The sequence below is a fragment of the Parus major genome, chromosome 1A (genome assembly GCF_001522545.3).
Source record: "Parus major isolate Abel chromosome 1A, Parus_major1.1, whole genome shotgun sequence".
In the NCBI taxonomy this organism is placed as follows: domain Eukaryota; kingdom Metazoa; phylum Chordata; class Aves; order Passeriformes; family Paridae; genus Parus; species Parus major.
In genome coordinates, this window is record NC_031773.1 from 51,901,402 (window position 1) to 51,922,432 (window position 21,031).

Consider the following 21,031-nt stretch of genomic DNA (forward strand, 5'->3'; position numbering starts at 1 on the left):
TCTCTACTCTGGTGGTCCCTATGCCTAGAGCATTGCCCACAGCTAAAGACCCAAATCCCAGGGACCTTCCTCAAGCAAAACTCTGACATGCTGTAGTTGTAGTGGCCGTGAAAGCTGGCAATGACTCCTTATTGTTAAATGCTTTGGGACACCTCAAATATGAATGGAGCTATATAAAATTCAATTCTATTGTAAAGAAAACAGCTGTCATGAATTAAGGCTGCGTTCAGCTTTTGAGATGTGGACAACTGTCCAGTAGGGAATGAACAGAAAACTCATTTAACTCTGAGATGGAGATTTGTCTTCTCTTTTCCAGAAAACAAAACCCCAAGGATTTTAAATCTATAAACCATGTATAGCATATCACCCAAACAATTTCTTTTAAGGTTGGAAAAACCCCTTGCTGCTAATTATTGGTTATAGATGGTTTGAAAGAAAAATGTAGTTCTAATGCTGGGTTTAATTAAAATGCCTTTAATAACAGTCATGGATTTTGCAGCACAAGTGCTAAAAGGCCAAATCCTGCTTTTGCAGTGAACTGAGTTCAGAAGAACTAGATGAGCAAGCAATCCAAGCCAGATTTGGGCCAAGCTTTGCAAGACTGTTTTGCTTTTAATGTGACAAAAGTCTGCTTTCCCAATAAGAACATTTTTCTGGAAAGGAGCAGATTTACTGTTTGAACTTTATCATTTCCTCTTCTACAAAACAATAGGGGAGAAAAGGAACCTTTCCAATTTTTCACCCCTTTAATTAATAAGACATTCTTTGGTGTATGACAGGAAAAATATGTGATGAATGTACTTGATATGTTATGATTAATAGCGGTCTAGGGAGGTTTTAGAGACATGAGACGCCCCATAAACACAGAATTAATACCATAGTGAACATTTTTATAAAGTCCATTTTGGCACTCTCCCTGACCTAAAATGTTAGTAGCTTTATATATCATTTAATTAATGTTTTAAAAAATAAAATGCAAACAGCTCTTTTCAAACCATAACAATTCATTGCATGACTTATGTGGGTTTGAACTGGCACAGTTAGTCAAAACATTCCTAGTGCCACTTTATTTCCATAAACCATTTGTATTGTAAATTTTATTAGAAATTTCTGTGCCAGCTTTGAAGGGTTCAGGCGAAGGGCACTTTCAATATAGGGGCTGAATGTAGCCTGCTTGTCAAAATTATTTAACAATGTAATTATAAATAATTAGAGAAACAGAGGAAAGCTATGCTAGAAGTATCTCTTATAACTAGAGTCTGCAATATCTCTATTTGGGTTCAAAAACACTGGCCCTGACTAACCTCTCACACTGGTGAAAATTACAAATAATTCGTGGTGTAAATAGTACTCCACTATAAAATAATGTAGAATATAGCAGTAGAAAAATGAAGGCATCTTTTGGTCCACTGTCCATCTCTTTAATTGAAGGTGATGTAGGTGGTATCTTCTACCTGGTTGTCTCTGGAAAGATCCTTGACTCAGGGCTGTTTTGGGTAGTCTGCTGAACTGATGGTAGCTGCAGTCAACCATTGCAGAAAGGCCAGCTGGTACATGGATATAAACCCAGAAGGGTGGGATTACACATGGTCAGTGACTGGCAGCAGGACACAGTAGTAGTGTATCAGTGCAGGATGAAGTGCAAGCCCACAGGGAGTCACTTGTTTGAAACCCTGAACTGGCCACGGAACTGAGCTGAGGAGTGCTGATAACAAAGACAAAATCCTCATGTGCTACAAGCCCATTGTTTCTGAGCACCCAGGCCCAAAGACTGTGGTTATAAAAATAGGACACTCAGCAACCTTCCCCAGCCTCTGAAGGAAAGAATGGAAAGGAGGAAAATTGGGAAGTTCATACTGAAAGTAATCACATGAGTGATGGCACTGAAAGGACAGCTTCTAGCCTGCTTACTAGACCAGGGAAAATTAAGGGATAACTCAAATGTCCAGGTTGTCCCTGAAAAAAACGAAAACAGAATATGTAGCTGAGGATCTCAAGTCACCTTTCACCAAAAATCTAAGATGCTTTGTCAAGGATGAGAGAACAGGGTTATTGAAGTTCTTGTGAGGAAAAAATGTATTTTTAGACAAACCTGAGATGGAGCAACATTATATCCTGTACTTATAAGAGACCATACAGGAGTAAGCATCCACAAAGCATGTATAAAACCATTTGGAGTAGGTGTACTGTCTATTATGCTATGCCAAAATATAGGATGAAAAATCTATATTAATATTAAAGAAAAGGTCCATGTTTTCCTGAGTATGATAGGAGACAATTTTCTTTATCAACTAAGATAAAATTCACTGAACAAGAGGGCACCCTTAATTACACTTTGTTTTTATAAGTGATAAGAAATAAAAACTTGTTTCAAGTGGATCGTGGGTTGATTCAGTTAAAATACAATTTAACTGTAAACAAAGGCAGTTTTGTAATTAAGGTTTTAGATTTCAAATGGATAAAGGCTTAGAAATGAAGGTACCTAGTTAGTGGGCCATCCAAAAGAAATCAAGGACCTGAGTGCAGAGGAAACATAGAATTATTCAAAGTCAAAGGGATGAAGCCTCTCTGGACCCTGTATCATAAGCAAAGGAAAAATCTTTATAAACTTGTGGAAAGGCACTCTGGACAGAAAATAGTAAATACCCACCTTGAAGAATACACTGAGGTTTTTTAAAAAGTCTTCGCTGGATGGAAAATTGAATGATCAGAAAAATGAGCTGAGTTAAATGTCAGAAAACACACAGGTAAAGTGAGAATCAGTGAAATTCAATCTGAATTACACACTGAAAAAAAAAAAAACAAAAAAGACAACAAGCAAAAAGCTGTTTAACTATATGTATAATGGTGAAGAAAAAGTAAGGCCCCAGTGGAGTGAAGAAGGTAGAGAAATCAATCGTAATTCAAGTAAAGTTTCAAAACTCTGTCTTTTTAAAAATAAAAACAGTGAAATAAAATAGGGTGGGTAATGGAAGTGAGAGCCTCAAGCTGAAAACACACAGAGCTGAAGTTGAAGCAGAAATCACTGAACCAGACAATCTCTCTCCTGTAACTGTGAAAGAGCTGGAACAAGAAACGGAGGATTGAGGATTAATTTTTGTATTGGTTACATTGGATTGGCATCATGCGTTGTAGTTGGGCATAGCTAATGCAATCCTTGTGAAAAGATGGAAATAGCCCACTGACAACTAACCTGACTTTAATAGAACAGGAAATTAAGGCACGAATTTTGAAAGAAAATGTAAGTCAAAAGAAATGAAAATCAATATAAAATGGAACATGGCTTTAACAAAATGGAATTATGCAAGAATAAACAAGTACATTTCTTAGATTATAATAATACTTTCACAGACAAAGGAAATGCAGCATTTAATCTGAATTTCAGGTAAAGATTATATATGAAGACATAGGGAAAAAGTTACATTGTGTGCAGAAGCTGAGAATTAGTATAATAACTATAAGGTCAACTGGGAACTGCCTAAAGGGCACCTCACAACAGCTTCTGTTGACAGGGAGATTATCAGGTGGGAGGAAATCTATTGTTTGATGGATTGACCTTAGGACCTATTCACTTAATAGTTTCATTAGCAACCTTGGCACGGAAAAAAGTAGCAAATGAGAGATATTTACTGATGACATAAAACTGGAAAGCATTAAAAGAATTGGAAAGAAAGAAACAGATAACCTTGGGGACTGGTGCACTAGAAGTGAGATCATGTGTAAGAGAACTGAGAGCAACACCCTTGCACAGAGGGAGTAAAGACACAGGTCTGCCTCCATCTGTCTGGCTAGTTTGAACCTTCAGAAAAAGGGAATACTTTTTTTATTCCTGCTCACTTATTATCAAGAAAGAAGCCCTGAAACTTAAAATAATTTAATGAAGGATTTCTCAAAAGGGTGGAGAGACTACTTCCTCAGCAAATGTAACAGGACTCATGTAGGTCGAGGTGAAGCTTGAGAAGAGGTAGGATTGTTTCTCCTAAGTACAGTGTGGATACAGAGAGGAAACCAGAGAATAAGAGCTGTTTGAACTGATGGACAGTTCTGGCACAAGAGCTGTGTGCTCTTCTTCCTACACAGAAATGTAAATTTTGGGACCAGTTTCCCACTAGCTGTATTTGAATGAAAAAAACTCACTAGCTTGTTATGAATCAGTTTATGCAATGAACTCTACTTCCACTAGCTGCCTGATGTATCTGGGCTGAAGGCTCACAGCCTGCAGGAGCTCTTCTACTCTCTGGAGCTGCAGCCACACACTTCACAGCTGAGGTTCACTTGCAGTTTTTTTCTGACAAATTCAATGTAACTCATGCATTTTATGACCCATCACTATAAATGTTTGGACACCTTGAAAATGCTGGCTTTGAAAGGAAGGTGGGAGATCTGCAGAGTGCTGTTTCCACACTTTTGACAGTATTAGCCTCAACATAGGGATTTTAAGAGTTAACCAGACTCAGAAACACTGAATTTGAAAAAAGGAGCAGGGAGGGTGTGGGGTTGGAGAGAGGAATTGTCAAAAGAAGGCAAGTTAGAGTAAGACCTTACTGAGCCCTGTCCTTTCAAATTTCCTGTGCTTGACACATCATCAGGATGATGTCAAAGTGACTTAACCAAGTATGACACTTCATTCCACCGATGTGGCCAAGCAGAGGAAATTTGAAAGGATGTGGCTTATGGTACTGAAAACAATCATTTAGAGAAATGCATGACTGCTGTTTTTCAATTTAAATGAATTTTAAGCTCTTTCTCCCTTCTCCTAAAAACATATTGCACTACTTGGAGTATTTGCATTGATGCTGAGCTTGCCAAAGGTTGTTAAAATGGCTTTACTGTGATTAAAAAGGGAGCCCCTAGTTCTGATGAGGGGACTTCATCATACTTGCGGTGTTGTGTGTCTATGACACTGCATGGGCAACAGCAAAAAATACAAAGTTGAATTCTTTTGTTATTGTTGTTAATAATTTTGATACTTACTTACTTACTTTTGATTAACTTGTAACAGTAATGCCAAGCAAGCAAGCCCTGTGAGCCCAGAAGCCCCCCTTGTGAGCCTGCTCAGTCTGCAGCCTTTCTCCATAATCCTGGCCAAGGAGTTGGTGCTGGGGATGATGGGCAATCCCCAAATACTGTGTCAAGAGCCTGGGACAGAGGGGACTGGCCCCAGGATTCCCTGGATTTCTTCTGTGTGTAGGCAACTGAGTGGTGACCACACTCCTCAGCAGCAATTGGTGTGGCCACAGGCAGTGCCCACAAGGGCAGCTCACCTTTTCTCAACCTGCAGCAATCCCCACTGAACACAGTGGCTTTTTTTGGGAATACCAGAGGTTTCTTGTGGTGGACAGATGGTGCTATCTCCATCTCTCCCAGATACTCCTTGAGAATGTTGCATTAAAGCTTTTTCTCTGCTTATAGGGGCAGCATGACAATGTGACGCAACATTTTCCAGAGCACTGAATTTCCTCAGAAGCATCATTTTCAAAAGAAAGCTTTTTCAAAAATGTTTTAGCCATGAATAGGCTTCAATAACATGAGTCATAGTTACAGCAGTGTCTCAGTTCCCAAGGCACATCTGAAAACTCTAGCTGTTCTTTCATGGGTAACAGGAGAGAGAAGTATATCTGTGATTTGAGGATACTTAGCTCAAATCTGGGTGCAGTAAAATAATTTCTAGGAACAGAGGGACTGCTACATCCAAAAAAATACTGCAAACAACACCTTATATATCATCAGAAAGAACTGATTAGATTTCATTTGCTCCTGAGAAAAAGGCCAGATAGATTTTAATATGTTAAGGGTTAAGTTAAAATAAAACAAAGATGAACATTTATTTTTGAAGGTGGAGAAAAAGAAAGAAAGAAATGCCCTCAAAAATCAAATACTTATGTGTCTCAGTCACTAAAATACACAGTAACCATAGCTGTTAAAGAAGTCTGAGGACAAGCATAGCTTCAGTACCTACAGTCTTTTTAGTTAGAAACAGATAGTTTTTATTTAAAGAATGTGAATCCTTTCTTTTCTTTGGCCAGTCTTTGATAGATGCTGGTTTGCAGTTTCAGCTTGCACTGCTGATTTAAGCAAGCAAAGCTTTATCTTAAATATGGTACATGGTGTTTTCTGGCAAGTCTTAAATCCTTGAATTCATCTTATCGCTATGGTGACAAGCCTACATTTGGAATAAAGTATCACGGCTTTTCAGAATAGAGGCTATTTCAGATAAAAGCTGATGCCTCTGATATATGGCATTTCTCAGCTTCTATGGTTTGAAAAAGAGGAATGTCTGATTATTGGTTACAAACTGCTTTTCCAGGAATAACTATTTTGGAGCAGAAAAGCCCAACTGTAACTGTGAGATCTGACTCAAAGCACAGCTAATTCACATCAAAAGATAGGTCACTGCTAGAGCCAAATGAACACACACATGCTGTCTGTGTTTGAAGTAAAGGCCTTGTTGAGAGGAAGAAGAGGAAGGAAACAACACAGACCAGTCTAGTACTATGAAGGAAAAGATTATTTACATGTAATAACTTTTACAGATATAATTTGTAAATGTCTGCCTCGTGTATGTTCACTCCCATGTGACAACAGCCAAGAGCTGTTGGCCTGTTTATCTTTCTATCAAAAAGGGGGTGATGTTCAATTCCCATGAACTCTGTTAAAAAACACAGAAAGCCCAACTACTTAACAGAATAATGCTTCATTCTGAGAGCACAGCCCTGTTCTGGTGGCAAGACCATTCCATCTCTTCAGCAGCTGGTTATCAACAGGTTTGTTATGCTTCCATGCCTTCAGTGAAGCATCCCAATGACATGTTAAAATATAGATTTTTGTGTTCAGGTAACACTGAAACTGGCTGCAGGAAGTCTTTGAGCAGGTTTGAGGTAAGGTCTGGTGCTTTGTAAGCACCAGGATGACAGTGAAAGTAAGAAGGGTCCTGCTAACATGTTCAGTAGACAACATGAACTTTCTAGTGGAACGCACAGTTATGTTCTTTTTAGTGAGTGTAATGATATTATTTTGCAGTAATATTTTGCCAGGTAATTCTTTCCAAAGCCCATCAATAATTCTTTCATAAAGATTCTATAGGAGATTGTGATGATGACAAAATGTCTTTTAAAAAGAACCTGTGAGGGCAGATATTAACAGTTTTCCAAGCCTTTTCACTTCTGAACTCAGCTGCACTGCTAGTTTAGTCATAAAAACCCAGTGGAAACTATGTACAACATGTTTGGTTTCAATTGTCTGTTGATTTCACCCAGTTTATATATACCAGGTTGTCCTGGTTTAGGACAAATTTTGGGAGGAAACCTCTGAATGGGGTCCCTCTAGAAAACAAATTAAAGCTGCCCCTCCTACAACTGGTTTGGGAAAAGATTTCCTCAGAGAAAAGTGGAAAAAACTGTTTATTTAACAAGCAAAGTATTCACAAGTATAAAAAAATGAATAAAATTAAACAATGAAACCTCTTGCAGTTCTGAAGTTATGTCAAATTCAGAAAGTCCTTGTTGTGGGGTGTAGCTCAGCTCACTCAGTCTCTTACCAGTCCTTTCTGCTGGAATGCAGCCTCCCGGCCCCTGGTGGGCCACAGGTGGGAGCTCCTGGTGTTTGTCTGGGTCTTCAGTCCAGAGCAGGTTTGAACAGTTCCAAGAAACAGAAAAACCACAGTCCAGGACATTTCTCTGCCTCAGCTAGCTAAAAACTAACTAAAAAGCAAAGGAGAGCTTTGTCCTGATGTCTGCCTGTTCTGCAGACAACACAGTCTGGGAGCAAGATGAGGAGGACCAAGTGCAGTTTCTGATAACAAGCTCTGTGCTTCTTTTCTCCCCTTCCCTCTCAGAACCAATCTTAAAGGTTCAAAACTCAGTATCTAGCATAAACAGAACAGACAACTGGGGATACAGGCACCATAAAGTCACTCCAGGACAGAGAGAGAGAATTTTTTTACTACCAGTTGATGTCTTACACTAACTCCTCACAATTTGTGTCAAATTTTAACCTCTGTTGGTTTTAGCCTTGTTAAAAAGAGGAAGAAAAATGCCCCCAGATCAAGTCCCCTAGACCTCCTTGATCTTATCTGACATTTTCATAGGAGTACCTCTCTAGGCCTCATGATATTATTATTCATGAACAAGATTTATAGCATCAACTTTTTTTGCAAATATGTCAAAGTGGAAACTAGCATTTCAGGCCCCTTAAAACACTACAAGATATATGATGTTGGGAAAGCCCTGTAGGAGGAGAGGTAATAACAGCAGTCATGTAATCCCCTGGTGGAAAACTGTTTCCTTCAAGAAGCAATATCTTTTGTCTTTGCATGGAACTTGATGTAGAACGAGATGTTTTAAAGGAATTCCAAAGTGGTGCCTCAAAGGGAACTGACCAGACAGAAGCATGTGATTTTGAATTGCTGCTGAGCTGGAAGGAAAGACAAGACCAGCACATCTGTGGATGCTATAGAGACCAGGGCTTTTGGGTGTCTGCCTGCACAGTGTCCGCTGTGTACTCCTTTTTTTGTTACTTATTTCAGTCTGACACAGCCAAGATCCGTGGAAGGATGCATGTAACTACTGGGTGACACAAAACTAAATTTCCAACATAAAATGCTGCCCTCAGTCCTACTTTATTTAAAGAAACACAGAAAACCATACTTTTCCAGTGAAACAGATTTAGAAAGAAACAGGTAAAGAATTATTTTCATAGTTTGTAGAAAGTTATATGCCTGCAACCACAGTGCATTGTGGCTGTACTCACCTCAGATAACCCTCAGACCAAAAGGACATCCTGCTAAAATTAAGTTTATTTTGCTGCATGCAAAAGAAAAATCCCTCTGAATTTCTCTACTTTTACTCTTTGCCCTGTGTTTACTTCCTACTTATCTCTAATCTGATCTCATTTCTAACCTGTTATTATTCAAATTACTATTTTGAATGCTTTTTGGCCTTGTTCCTCATGCACAGCCATTGGTGTCATAAACAGAGGGATTCTCATGTTTGCACTCAAAGCCACTTCTTGGGTTGCCACTGCATTTTTAAGCCATGACCATTTTCTACAAACACTGTGACAACTATTCTTTATACAAATGCTTTATCAAAGGAGAGTTTCTAACATTGTCTTAGCATTCCACAGCTGTCATGGGACACATACATCACTCAGAAAATAGGTTTGTAGCAAGATCCACAGTGCTTCCATTTTCCTCTTTTCTTTGTTGATATTTGGGTCTCTGGGCTCATTGTTATGTACAAACCTATTTCAGTCCTCACACTTAACACTTACAAACCACCAGCCCTACAGAGAGCAAAAGAAGCTGCCATTAATAAACACAGTTACAGCAGGGAAAGAAGTCATCAAAGATATCCAATGAGTATCCCCTCATTAAAAGCCCAGTAAGGTCAGTGAAAACATTTTCTTTTGATCCATTGGGCACTGAACAAAACCAGCACCCATGGAGGAATACTCAAATTTTAAAAGGGATTTAAAAACTTACCTCTAAAACATGTTAATTCCCTGTCTCTTTTTAGACCATGAGCTTGCCATAGCTCTTCTGCTTCCTCTTCAGCCCCACTAAGCCTATCCCATTCCCTTTCAGACACTGAACTGAGCTGTGTGCCAAAGCTTTCTAAATTGTCTGCGGTTTTTCCTGTGTGCAGCAATTTCCGCAAGATACGGTTTTGCTTAGTGCCTTGCATGACTGGGGATGGAACAAATGAGGAATTCTGTGAGCTTTTTCCTATTAAGCCCTAATCCACAAAGATATATCTATAATCTTTATATTATCAACACTATCCTTTTGATAGTAACTTAAAGATGACAGGTATTCTTTATCTGCATGGCCTAGGTAATGCTTCAAATGGTCTATCCACTAAAAAAAAAAAGTGCTGGCAAAGATAATTGTTACAGGTGAATCATAGGAATAGCAAATTTGATCCAGTCACTGATGTATGTAATTACTTCAGCAAGGATTTCAGACGCCATGCAGGAAGGGGTGCTGTGGTGCGGGTTGGACAGCCGTTGTAATGAAGGTGGGAAATGAAATCAGACTAATCTGTTTTACATCAAAAAGGCATATTAGTCACTAGGAAACATCAAGATAATCCCTATACTGTATGTTATGTCAGCCTTGACACTAGCTGCACAACAAGGGATACTTCAGCCTTTTCAACTCAAATTGTTCCAATGTGCAGAGGGGACAGACATCCTGCCTGGAGGGAATTCAGGGCAAAGCTGGAGGGATAAACTTTCTGCCCTTCTCTCTCTTCTTATCTCACTCAAAAAAGGCCTCAGAAAGTTGACCAGTCTACATTTACTTGAGGTAGATAAGAGATGTAGAGCTCAGTAAAGAGAGAGCAATCTGGTGGGATCCCATGAGACGGCTATCCAGTGTTCCATGTGGGAGAGGCATGCACTCAGGATGAAGAGCAAGATTTGGTTGTGTTCATTCAAAGAAATTTGAGTTGAAAGAGACTTTTTAGATCACATAATGCAGAAAAAGGGATTATGGCATGTTTTTTTGTGTTCCCTCGTGCCACTGCCTTTCTTGGGTGAGCCAGTGGCAGTGTATTACTCAGCAGGGTGTGGAGCCAGCAGCATAACTCAGCATGCAAACTTGCTTCTCACAAATCAATGTTTTCTCCCTGGGGTAGAAAGACACATATACAGAAAAGAAGTAAAGAGCTCTGCACTGAAGAAACCACAATCACCAGTTACAAGAGATGCTCCTATAGTTATACTCCTATATTTATAGTCCTATAGTGGGATTTATAGAAAGTGCAGCACTGTGATGCTAACTTTTCTTGCCTGTGAAGAACAAAGACCTGAAAAGCAAGCCCACTGTTTGTGTTTGGCCAGCTCAAACCAAATCACAGGGAAGTACCCATCTTTGCTAGTGATTCCTGACTTTGGCTCTTTGACTTCACAAAACAATGCTGCTTTTGACTTTCAAAACATAGGCAAAAATGCTGCTTGCTTTTTAAGCTTGATCCTGGCAGATATTCAATATCTGTTCCCGTAGGAAAGAGGTACAGCTCCAGCATCTGCCTGGGGACACTGTTGTACACACTGCCCACCTCCCTGGGTGAACCATCATGCAACCATTTTATGTGAGGGTCTGCCATCTCCTCTTCTCAGACCTGTCTAATTTTACTTACCTATTTCAACAGTGGCTGAGCACAGGAGGAGACTCCTTATCTCCCCATGGTGTTATAGCTCCAAGAGGAGAAGAGGGATTTCCAATGCCCCACCCAAGTCAATTCCTGAAAAAACACCAAAGCTACATTAGAGAGGAGGAGAGGTTGCCTCTAATCCACTAAACACTGAATTTCTCTACAAAAAGTGGAACTTTTATGTCCCACACCAGCATGTTTCCACAAAGGACATTGTGATTGCTCCAGCTCAAATGCAGATTAGAGCCTCTGTCCAGGAGATGAGAGGTACAAGGCCAAATACCATCTGGAGGGACTTGGATGTGCCTTGCTAAGGCCTGATATCTCCAAGCTGTTGATGAACAAGGACAGAAATCTGCTCATCTAAAAAAAGCAGGTAAGTGTTAGGGTAAGGAAAGAATTGTAAATTCTGTTTTACAACAGCCATAAACTGCACTTTTTAGGGTGTTGTAAAGATAAATTAATTGTTTTCTTCTTTCTTCATGGCAAGACTAACTACTTTTGTAAACATTCATGAGCATAATAAGCCACTGTACAAACATATTTGGAAATTGTACTTCCCTCTTCTTTCTAACTTTCCAGATTAAAATTGGAATTTATTACAGCTTATGTTATAGCAGGCTTCTGAGAGGCTGATAATGTTGATGCCTTGTGACCATGACAGCCATCAACTGTCTTCTCAAAGCTTATTGGTAAAATATTAACAATATCACACACTGTGCGTGTCAAAAAGAAATTCAATTTGACAAGTCTACTTAAAAATAAATAAAGCTTCCACTTTTACACATTGCCCACATGGACTACAAACTCCTTCAGATTTTTGTGCAAGTACATATGAATTATTCAAGAAGATGAGCAGAGTGTGATGTTCTCTGGTCCTTCTCTCAGGAAGCTTTAAATATGAAAATTCCCTTGCTTTCTCAGAGTCACTTGCTATTTGTTCTCTTTTTTTTTTTTTTTTTTGTGAACCACAGTTCCTGCAAAGGGAAAATCATTGCAATGTGTAGGCAGTCTCCAAAATGAACAAGTAATATTAAATGTCTTTGTAGCCTGAAATATCACTATTGGGCAAAGGAGCCTTTTTCCATATGCCACTGCAAATAGCAATTAGTTCAAGTAGAAAAGATTACACCAGGTGCAGGTTTTGAAGTGAGTTTTGATGGGAGGAGGGAAAGGTCTCTCTTTTGTCAATTGTCTGTGTTAATTCATCAGGCATCTGAGGAATTTAGGGATATTCAACCTTTTGTGCTTAGCCAACACAATATGACCTCAGTGGCATCCATGGCCTGGATGGAGGTACAGGGCTTATTGATGGTTGTCAGTCCGCTGAAGTGAAAGAGCACATAAGGAAGAAGAAGCACATGATATATTTGTCTTCAAACAGCACAGCTATTTTGCAGGGGCTTTGTTGGAGCACTCATTGAAAAAAAAGGCAGAATGAGCCCCTCTAGTGTGGGAACACACAGGCAAGCTCAGCTCGAGGGCCTGAGACAGGCAGCTGGCAGATGAGGTGGCTGCAGCCGTTCCCTCCAGCCTAGAGGTGACCTTCAGAAATGACAAAGAGAGGGGGCTAATACAACAATGTGTGTCCCTGAGATAAAAGATACACTCAAAACTTCAAAAACCTCCTTAAAAGATTGGATTAACTTCTTCTAATCCTCTGAATCATGGGTAGATATGAGTTCAAAGGACTAATGTAATTTTATTATTACATTTAATCAAATGTTTAAGTTAAGAAATAGGAACTGAGCTAAGGGCAACCTTCCCTTATCAGCTCCCAAAGTCTGAAAGCAGGAATGAATTAATTAAGTAAATGTAACAAGCTTAGGGGTATAACACACAGCAGCAGCTGAGTCAGCTTGACCATCAGCCAGTTATTGGGGTGAGATGTGCAGCTCAAGTACTACCAGATGATTCAATTCACATATCTTGGCAGAAGCAGATAAGCCTAAAGGGATGCCCAGAGGGAAATAGTGTCATAAACTGGCAAAGCAGAGAGTAATTCACCACCTTAAACAAAATGTTGTCATCAAGGAAGCTGTGCATTTAATTCATGCAGCAGAGTAGGCCGCCCTAGCAGACAAAAAGCACATTTTGCATCTCGGCTTTTTATTTAAGGAGAAATTAGTTTTGCTGGGTCCTGGCATATTTTATGCAACGGGCTTACATCAGGTCATGTACTCCAACCCTTCATTTTCAGGAGATGAACCCAAACATCAGTGTCAAATAGGATCACATTGGTCATGATGAGAGAGTTACAAGTATAGAGTGTGTGTTCTTGTCCTTTTCCTTAGCTTCCCACAGGCAAAAACATCTTTACAAGTGCAAAAATAGAGTGAATTTTTTCAAAGATTGAACATTAGTTTGTATTGTGAATCAGGAAACCGTAATACATAATCAGCTACGCTATCATAAAGTATGTCCAAATGACATATGACTAAAGACTTCCCTTCTATAAATTAGCTGTGGATGAGATGTGACTAATTGCAGTAGGTTTCATTTAAGCACAATCAATTAAATCAGTGGTGTTTAACAAAGGAAATTCTGTTCTAACAGGGCAGGTTTCAGCACAAGCATTTTTCCTTAGACGACAGATAGTGCTTTTCAGAAGAGGACACTTAAATGATATATAAATTATCCTTAAAAGCAGAGTACATTACTGAATATTTTCAATTGAGTGGGAACCTGAAGAAAGCTTGAAGAAAGGAAAAGTGTAATATAATTTGAATGAATCATTCCAGAGGCTGGGGATTTCTTCTGTTTGCTAGAAGAAAAAGCTAGAAAATTAAGGACACAGAACATCTAGAGGAGATAAGGAGCCTTGTTCTGAGCCTTGATCTCTTGCCTTTCAACTATCTAAATTTGAGAAAAGCACAGGAAAGTCATGAACAACAACAACCTCAAACCAAGGCAACCACCAGCTTAATATCCATGAATAGAAGGCACTGGCATTATGTTGGCTGGATGAAGTTGTGCTACTCAGGTCCAGCACAAGACCAAGAGCTAGGAAGCAGGAATTTAGGATACACACAAAATGGAATTTTCCTCTGCTTCAAGCCCACGCCTTAAACACAAAGCCCAAATAACTTCTAGGTTTCTGGCTTTTGCATTCTTTTTATCTGCATACATTTGTATGAGTGCACAGCCCATGAGTGTTAATGCTCCCTCTGATTTCATCCTTTCACATATATAGTTCCTGCAGAAAACCAGGCTGTTGGCTGCACGGCTCTCAGACATTGCCATGGCAATGGACCGTGATGTCAGAGACACGGGATTAGGAGTTCCCTGCATCGCTGAGCTAAGGGAGAACCCTGGCTGGGAAGGAGAAAACTCCCATCTCAACAGCTTCAACAATAGAAACAGCAATTTCAAAAGCAGCTAGTGAAGAACACTCAGTAGTAAACTATGCAGAAATCACCAGAAATTCAGTGTCAAAAATTTCTTGATTGAAGAGAATCCCAAAACAATTGGCATGGCAGTACATAAATAAAATCAATGGAGCAAAGCCAGAGTTGTGTCAGCAGTAAGTGTGACACTAGAATCAAGATAATTTTGCCATTTTAGCAAGGAAAGCAAAATACAATGGCGAAAAATACAGCATCTTTCACTCAATTATACAATGAGTATTTTCAGCTCTACTGGTAAAAAAACAAGAGCAATTTTAGACAGATTATTCCCTTAGACTAAAAGTTGACAGTAGAAAAGACAATGTAGGAACTGCATGTGTGAATGCCCTTTAAAATAATCAGATACCTCAGCTAATATGTGTGGGAACACTGCAGAACTGCAAGCAGCAACAGGGGACTTGACATCCGAAGGCCACTCCCAGTGATTACTGCAGAAAAGGAACAGATGTCAAGAGCTGAGCCAGCTCCCAGCCTTTGGGGGCTGAGGCAGGACCCTCCCCAGCCCTGCAGCACAGCTTACCACAGTGCTGGCAGTGAGCCCTGCTGCTCTCAGCCAGCCCACAGACCTCCTTCTTGAGGTGGGTGTGCTGATGGCCTGGGGAAATCAGAAAATGAAATAAAAATGGGGAAACAGCTACAGACAAGGAAAGAGTGCAGAGGCCCAGAGCAAAAGTTGAAACTGGGTCATGCTTTATATGAGGGTGGTTTGCAACAAAATGAGCTGGTCCCTTCTTTAACCTTGAAAAGAGGGAACTGGGAGCAAAATGCCCTGCTTCTCCTCTCCTAGCTGGGTGGCCTTGCTCTGTCTTGGACCTGCTATTACGATGGCTCACCTGCCTGTGTGCCTACCTGCAAGATCAGGGTACCTGTGAATCAGGAGAGCTCCATTTGCTTCCTAGACAGGAAGCCTTGATGACTCATCTGTTGGACAGGGACGATGTGATAAGATGAAGGACCTCAAGCAATGTATTTCAATGGAAAATTAAAAAACTGAAGGATACACCTACACACACCCATCATGATTTCAAAGGTAACTTTAAAAAAACAGCACAAGAATCAGTGCATTTTCAGTGCTGTGCTGTGATTTAAGACATGTCTGCACCCAGCAGGGAGTATTGAGGTAAAGAGCCCTGAGACACCTATTTCCAGAGCTGAATGCTATATAATTACTAACTGGCCTTGCTTCAAAAGAGGGTGCAGCCTCACACAAAGCCATCTATATTGCAGCTGGGACAGGAGCCAGTACCCTCATGTGTCTCTATGTTGCTGTATGGAGACAGATCAGAGTTTCAGAGGGTGACCAGGGCTCTGTGCCCAGCTTTGTGGGGTGGACCTGCATGATGAAAGACTTCTGAAACTGCTGTTAAAAATCTGTGCTTTTGGAGTGAAAACTCTATATCACTTAACTAAATTCCAACTAGACCAGCCCATATTATTTTTGGTACACATGTTGTAATGACTTCTAAGTGATTTGAACTGCTGCTGAAATTTTTGTGCCTGTTTTGCAACCCATAAAGCCTGGGCTGTAAAACAGAAGCTATGATTCTAGCGGGCAATGTTTTCCTCGGCATTTCTGCTGCTCCTTTCAGTGCCAGTGAACTGTGAAGAAGCCACAGTCCAGATTAACAGTGAGTCCTCTGCATTGTTTTCTGCATTGTCTCTTGTGGTATTTTAAGCACCTGATGTATAGATGATAAATACCCATGTTGCTGGCATGCACCTATGAGTGGCTGCTGATTATTCGAATTTCACTGCTGCTACTTTTTATTTCCCTCAGAGAGGGAAGGGCAGCCATAGAAAATAATTTTGACATTAGCCCACACTCTTCAATAGCCTGGCTCCTGCTCCAGATTTGCTGGGTTTTTACTTCTGCCATTCCCAGTACAGCACTTTGCAGAAATGCAGTTAATGCAAAGAGCTGGCTGCACACCTAAATGAAAGCAACAGAGTGGGGTGTCAACGCAAAGTGTGTGATGAGAATTAACCCCCCATATCAGTGGGGTGAGAAGGGGACTCTTTGGAAGGAACTTCTGGATTTGCTTTCAAGAATGTTGTTCCCTGAAATAGTAGGATGCCTCTAATGTCTTCTGCCTGTAGTAAATGCTGCCACATGGCACAAGTTATGTCAAAACTGTTCTTGAAGTTGTGGTTGCAGAAAAGGCATCTACTCATAATCACATACCTTTTCAAGTGGTTTTGGCCTAGTCACTAATGTTTTTACAGGAGTTCCTTGAATAACTTAGTCTTCCTTTGTAATAAATATGTCCTCACAAGTTACTGGAGAAAGGTTGTGCACCTGCAACCGGCCACAGAGAAGTGCACACGACCATCACATTGTGTCTTTGCTGCTGAAATGAGTGAATTGCAGAGATCCTAGCATGGTAAAATGTCTAAAAAAAAAATAAAAAAAAATCAGCTAGCCAAAAAAGTAAAAAGTGAGAGAGAAGGAATTTTAATGGCATTGAAATACACATCAGTCAGAAGAAAACCATTTTATCAGCAAGGATTTCATTAGTGACAGCTGCCTTCTCTAACACTTTGCCATACTGAGAGCAAAATGAGACAGCAAGCAAAAGCAGTTTTAACTTAAAACTTTTGCATGTTGTGTTTTACATGATATTTTCCTCGTGCCTAGTTCACTAAGTACAATTATTCTGCTTTGGAAGTCATATGAAAAATGATGGGGAAGCTACAAACACTCCAATATCAAGTGCAGACTCATCTCCACATGTTCACACTCGTGCTCTCTTGTGCTTTTTCCTTTTAATTATGTTATTTTTCTAGTAAGTAACAGATTACCTGACATGGATGTCAATTAGTCATTGTTTTCCCACTGCAAATCTTACCATCTGTTCAAGAGTTCTTAAGATTCAATGGGAGTTTTTAACAACTATTCACTGGGCCAGACCTGCAAATGTTAAAAAAAAATTGTATGATTGTACCAGAGTTTAAATTAATGTGGAGCTTTATAGAAGAGAGTCTCATCCAGCTGGAGCTATGAATTAGATCCAACTAAATAATATGATTGAGGATAGAGACCTGAATTCTCATTAAGACTGAATGCAATAGTTCAGTATTTTTAATTCTTTAATTCTTACTTATGTAGCCATTTTTCTCTTTCTGCCTTTATAGGCAACAACAAAAATCTATTTCTTGCAGAGTGCTTACCATTTTTAAAATACCATGTATTGCACAAAGGTGAGTAATCACAACACCCTCATGTAGGAAAGCTGATGGCACGTCCAGCTGCTTGTTTTGCTCCTCATCACACCCATCCAGGGAAAAGCAATAGGTGTTTTGAGTCCCAGAATTCCTGTAATGCTCCTAAGATGTAGTCAAGTTCAAGAAACCCTAGAGTTTAATCAAAGTGCAATTGCAATTAATGTCAAGGAAACTAAAGCAGAGAGATACAAAGTCTGATCCTTAAAAGTACTGATAAACACTAAACTTCATTAATTTCATTAATAGATGAAGTGTACTCAGTCTCTTTAAAGATGCCAACTGTTGTGCAACTTGCTCAGCACTGTTAAAAAAAAAAGTCTTGTTCTTTGCTGTTGATCTGTCTGATTCTTACAATATTCTACCGTAAGAACAACCACAGAAAAAGCAATGAAACAGAAGTTGCTGGTGGCTTTCTTGGCTTTGGCAATTTAACATAATAAAAGTTAGAAATAAAAGTTCAGCTTCACTAAATTACTTTAATAGATGATATAAATTATTTTGGAATTCTTCCTTTTGGGTAAGATTCTGGAAATGTATCACAAACAGCAGAAATTACTAATGCTTATAATCCTGCCACTGTTCCGGTTGACTAAAAATAGAGGTGTGTGACAGCCTAGGAATGAAAACATTCAGTCATCAGTTTGTAACTTCTAGTCATGGTTTCATCCCTTAAATCTATTTTCAGTGCAAGGAATGATGAACTGTCCTGCAAGGGTAAAAGCTCATTCCCCTGACTGCCCAGGAAGGAGAACAGGGCTGGCAGCCCTGGAGTGCATGGTACGAGAAGGATGCACAGCTGCTACTGCAGGGGTGTGGGACACCACCAGAGGACCAGGAGCACAGAGGGTGCAGTGGGAGCTGTGAGGAGAAGAGAGAAAGAGTCCTTTTGGGCAGCCCCACCACACCTGTATGGCAGGGAAGCTGCCAAGGGCTCTGGGGCAGTCACAGCTGGCAGAAGCACAAATTGCTTGAGACTTCTTGTCCCCTTCCAGGGCAGCTGGGGTCAGGGGACTGCACTGGCACATGGGACATACTCCATCTGGAAAACACCACCTCCGTTCACTTTCTCTTCTCTTCTGCTACCTGCTATACAATCAACAAAACAACTGCAGCATTTTTATCTGCTAGAAATGGGTCAAAGATTTGCTTCCCCCAATTTCAGGATCATGTTCCTTTGGAGTTTGTTCCTCATTTCTTTTCCCAGTTGCAACAACTTACTTTCATGGGAACATGTTTTCATCCTGTCATACTTCACAGATCTCACAGTCTGAGGAGGTTCAAGCTCTCTTGAAAACAGTTAAAAGTTAACCACCGCCTCAACTTTATTCCTTTATACATTTTTTAAAGACAATAAAGGTCTCTTTTTCTTTTCCTCTCCTAAATCAATGACAACTATTATAAAACCTGGGGTTAAAAATTCCAGCATGTAATCTTCTGCAATAGTCAAGGAAGGGTGGAGATATAAATATCATTAAGTCCAAATTCATCACTGAATCTGGAGCACGTCCACAAATTTAAAAGCTGATGGGACACTCAGAGTAGAGATAAACACAGATGGACAACAACATTGCCAGAGAAAAGGATTAGACAGGACCCACAAGTGACATGAGAGAACGATCAGATCAAGGCAGTGCATTTTATTCCCATGAACGTCCTTACTTCCCACCTCTTCCAGTAAGACGAGGCAAGAGATTTCTTACCCCCCACTAAGAATTCCTGCAGCAGAGAATCTTTTAAGGGTGCAGCCAGTAAGTCTTGCCTGGCTTTGTGCTTCTAGCATGTCCCTCTTTAGAAAACTGACCATTCTGTGACCTACTGGTGCTCCTCCCAGTTGCTGTCACTCAGCTATGGGCAATACCAGAACTTCCCCTCTGAACTATGTCCTAATTCCTGTGACTACTCTGGTCTGCTATGTGTCCTCTGCTAAAAAATATTGGCTCATTGGACCACATGTGCATGAACTTGCTTTTTGCAATGAATTATTTCACTGCATGCACACAGATTGCATTCAAAAATTCAGTTTTTCCTCTAGTGAAAAGGTTTCTGGTGGTGGGTCTACCTGGCCAGCATAATTTGGGAATTAAAAAAAAAAAAAAAAGGAAGGAGCGGTATGATATTGTTCCCTCTTTTTTTTTTCTTATCCCTGAGGGCTTTAAAGCCTCTGGGTGCTGCAAAATGTAAAAGGAAATATTTAAATTCTGAGACACCTCATTCCCTAACCAATTCTCTTGCTTGCTCTCAATATCTGCCTCGTCAGGAAACTACTACCAGCATAGCTACTGCAAGTGTTCTCTGCCCTGTGAGCAGGGAGTGAAGCCTCGCAGAGTCAGTGCCTAACACACCAGTGACACGCTGGATGATGTTCTGCAGAGCTGAAAATGTTATGAGCTGAATTGGTTTAAGCAACTCTTGCTGCCATTTCTGTCTGGAGCAGGCACTTGCAATAAATGCAGTAACCTGAACAGCACATGCGTGAGTCACAGGAAAAGCTTCAGCAAAAGTTTCTTGACATTGCGACACACTTTCCTATATTTAGACACAAGGAAATAATGCTTCAAAAGTTAGAAGAACTCATTCAAGCTTGAAAATGAAACTTCCAGGATGATTTTTAAAATTCTGCCTGACTTATCTGGGAAAAGCAGCCAGCAGTCCTCTTCCAGGAAGGTCAGCCACTAGCAAGTGGTGAGGTTAACACAGCAGTCTGCTCACATACTTCGTATACTCACACCTGAGAGATATTTGTTACTCTGAGCCAGCCAGAGTCCCCTACTTCACCTACTATTTTCCTTTAGAGTTTCTAACTTTTTGTGGGCTTTTTGGTTGGTTTTGTTTGCTTGTTTGTTTGTTTGTTTGTTCTTTTAATGTGATGTATTTGCAGATGCAATCAAATGTTGCAGCTGCTGGTTCCCATTTATTTCTGGGCATGGTTGGTCCACACTTGTCTGTTTGTCAAGAAGGTTGTGTCCTGAAAGCCTGATTCCCATTTAAACTGGGTCCTGATTCCCTTTTATGCTCCTATAAAGCAGCAATGGAAAAAGGCCTTAGCAGAAAGGAGATCCGATCCCTAAATCAAATGAAAACACCTGTTTGTCAGGTAGCTAATCCAATGGTTATAGCCATTTATAAAAACTTGTTATTTTTATGCAGTCATCCAGGAATGTCATTGATAGCTCTTCACCATGGTGCCAAAAGACACTTTTGGAAGGGATTTAATGCCCAGATCATTGCAAATATGATCTTTATTTT

At 40.1% G+C, this 21,031-nt stretch overlaps 1 long non-coding RNA gene across 3 annotated transcripts in view; it reads right to left on the bottom strand.

Annotated features, from left to right (window-relative positions):
• The window catches only part of LOC107204123, a 69,115-nt gene extending 49,524 nt beyond the window's left edge, over positions 1-19,591 (bottom strand). The window contains exons 1-7 of one of the 3 annotated variants that reach the window (XR_004497595.1): positions 19,486-19,591; positions 17,732-17,914; positions 17,410-17,471; positions 15,084-15,158; positions 14,910-14,991; positions 11,142-11,246; positions 9,482-10,628 (exon numbers count right to left, since the gene is read on the bottom strand). This is a non-coding gene — a long non-coding RNA (uncharacterized LOC107204123). Of the gene's footprint in view, positions 1-7,382; positions 10,629-11,141; positions 11,247-14,909; positions 14,992-15,083; positions 15,159-17,409; positions 17,472-17,731; positions 17,915-19,485 lie in introns of those variants that run through there. The other 2 variants (XR_004497594.1, XR_001521482.2) reach the window with 2 other exon arrangements.
• Positions 19,592-21,031: the final 1,440 nt, after the last annotated feature.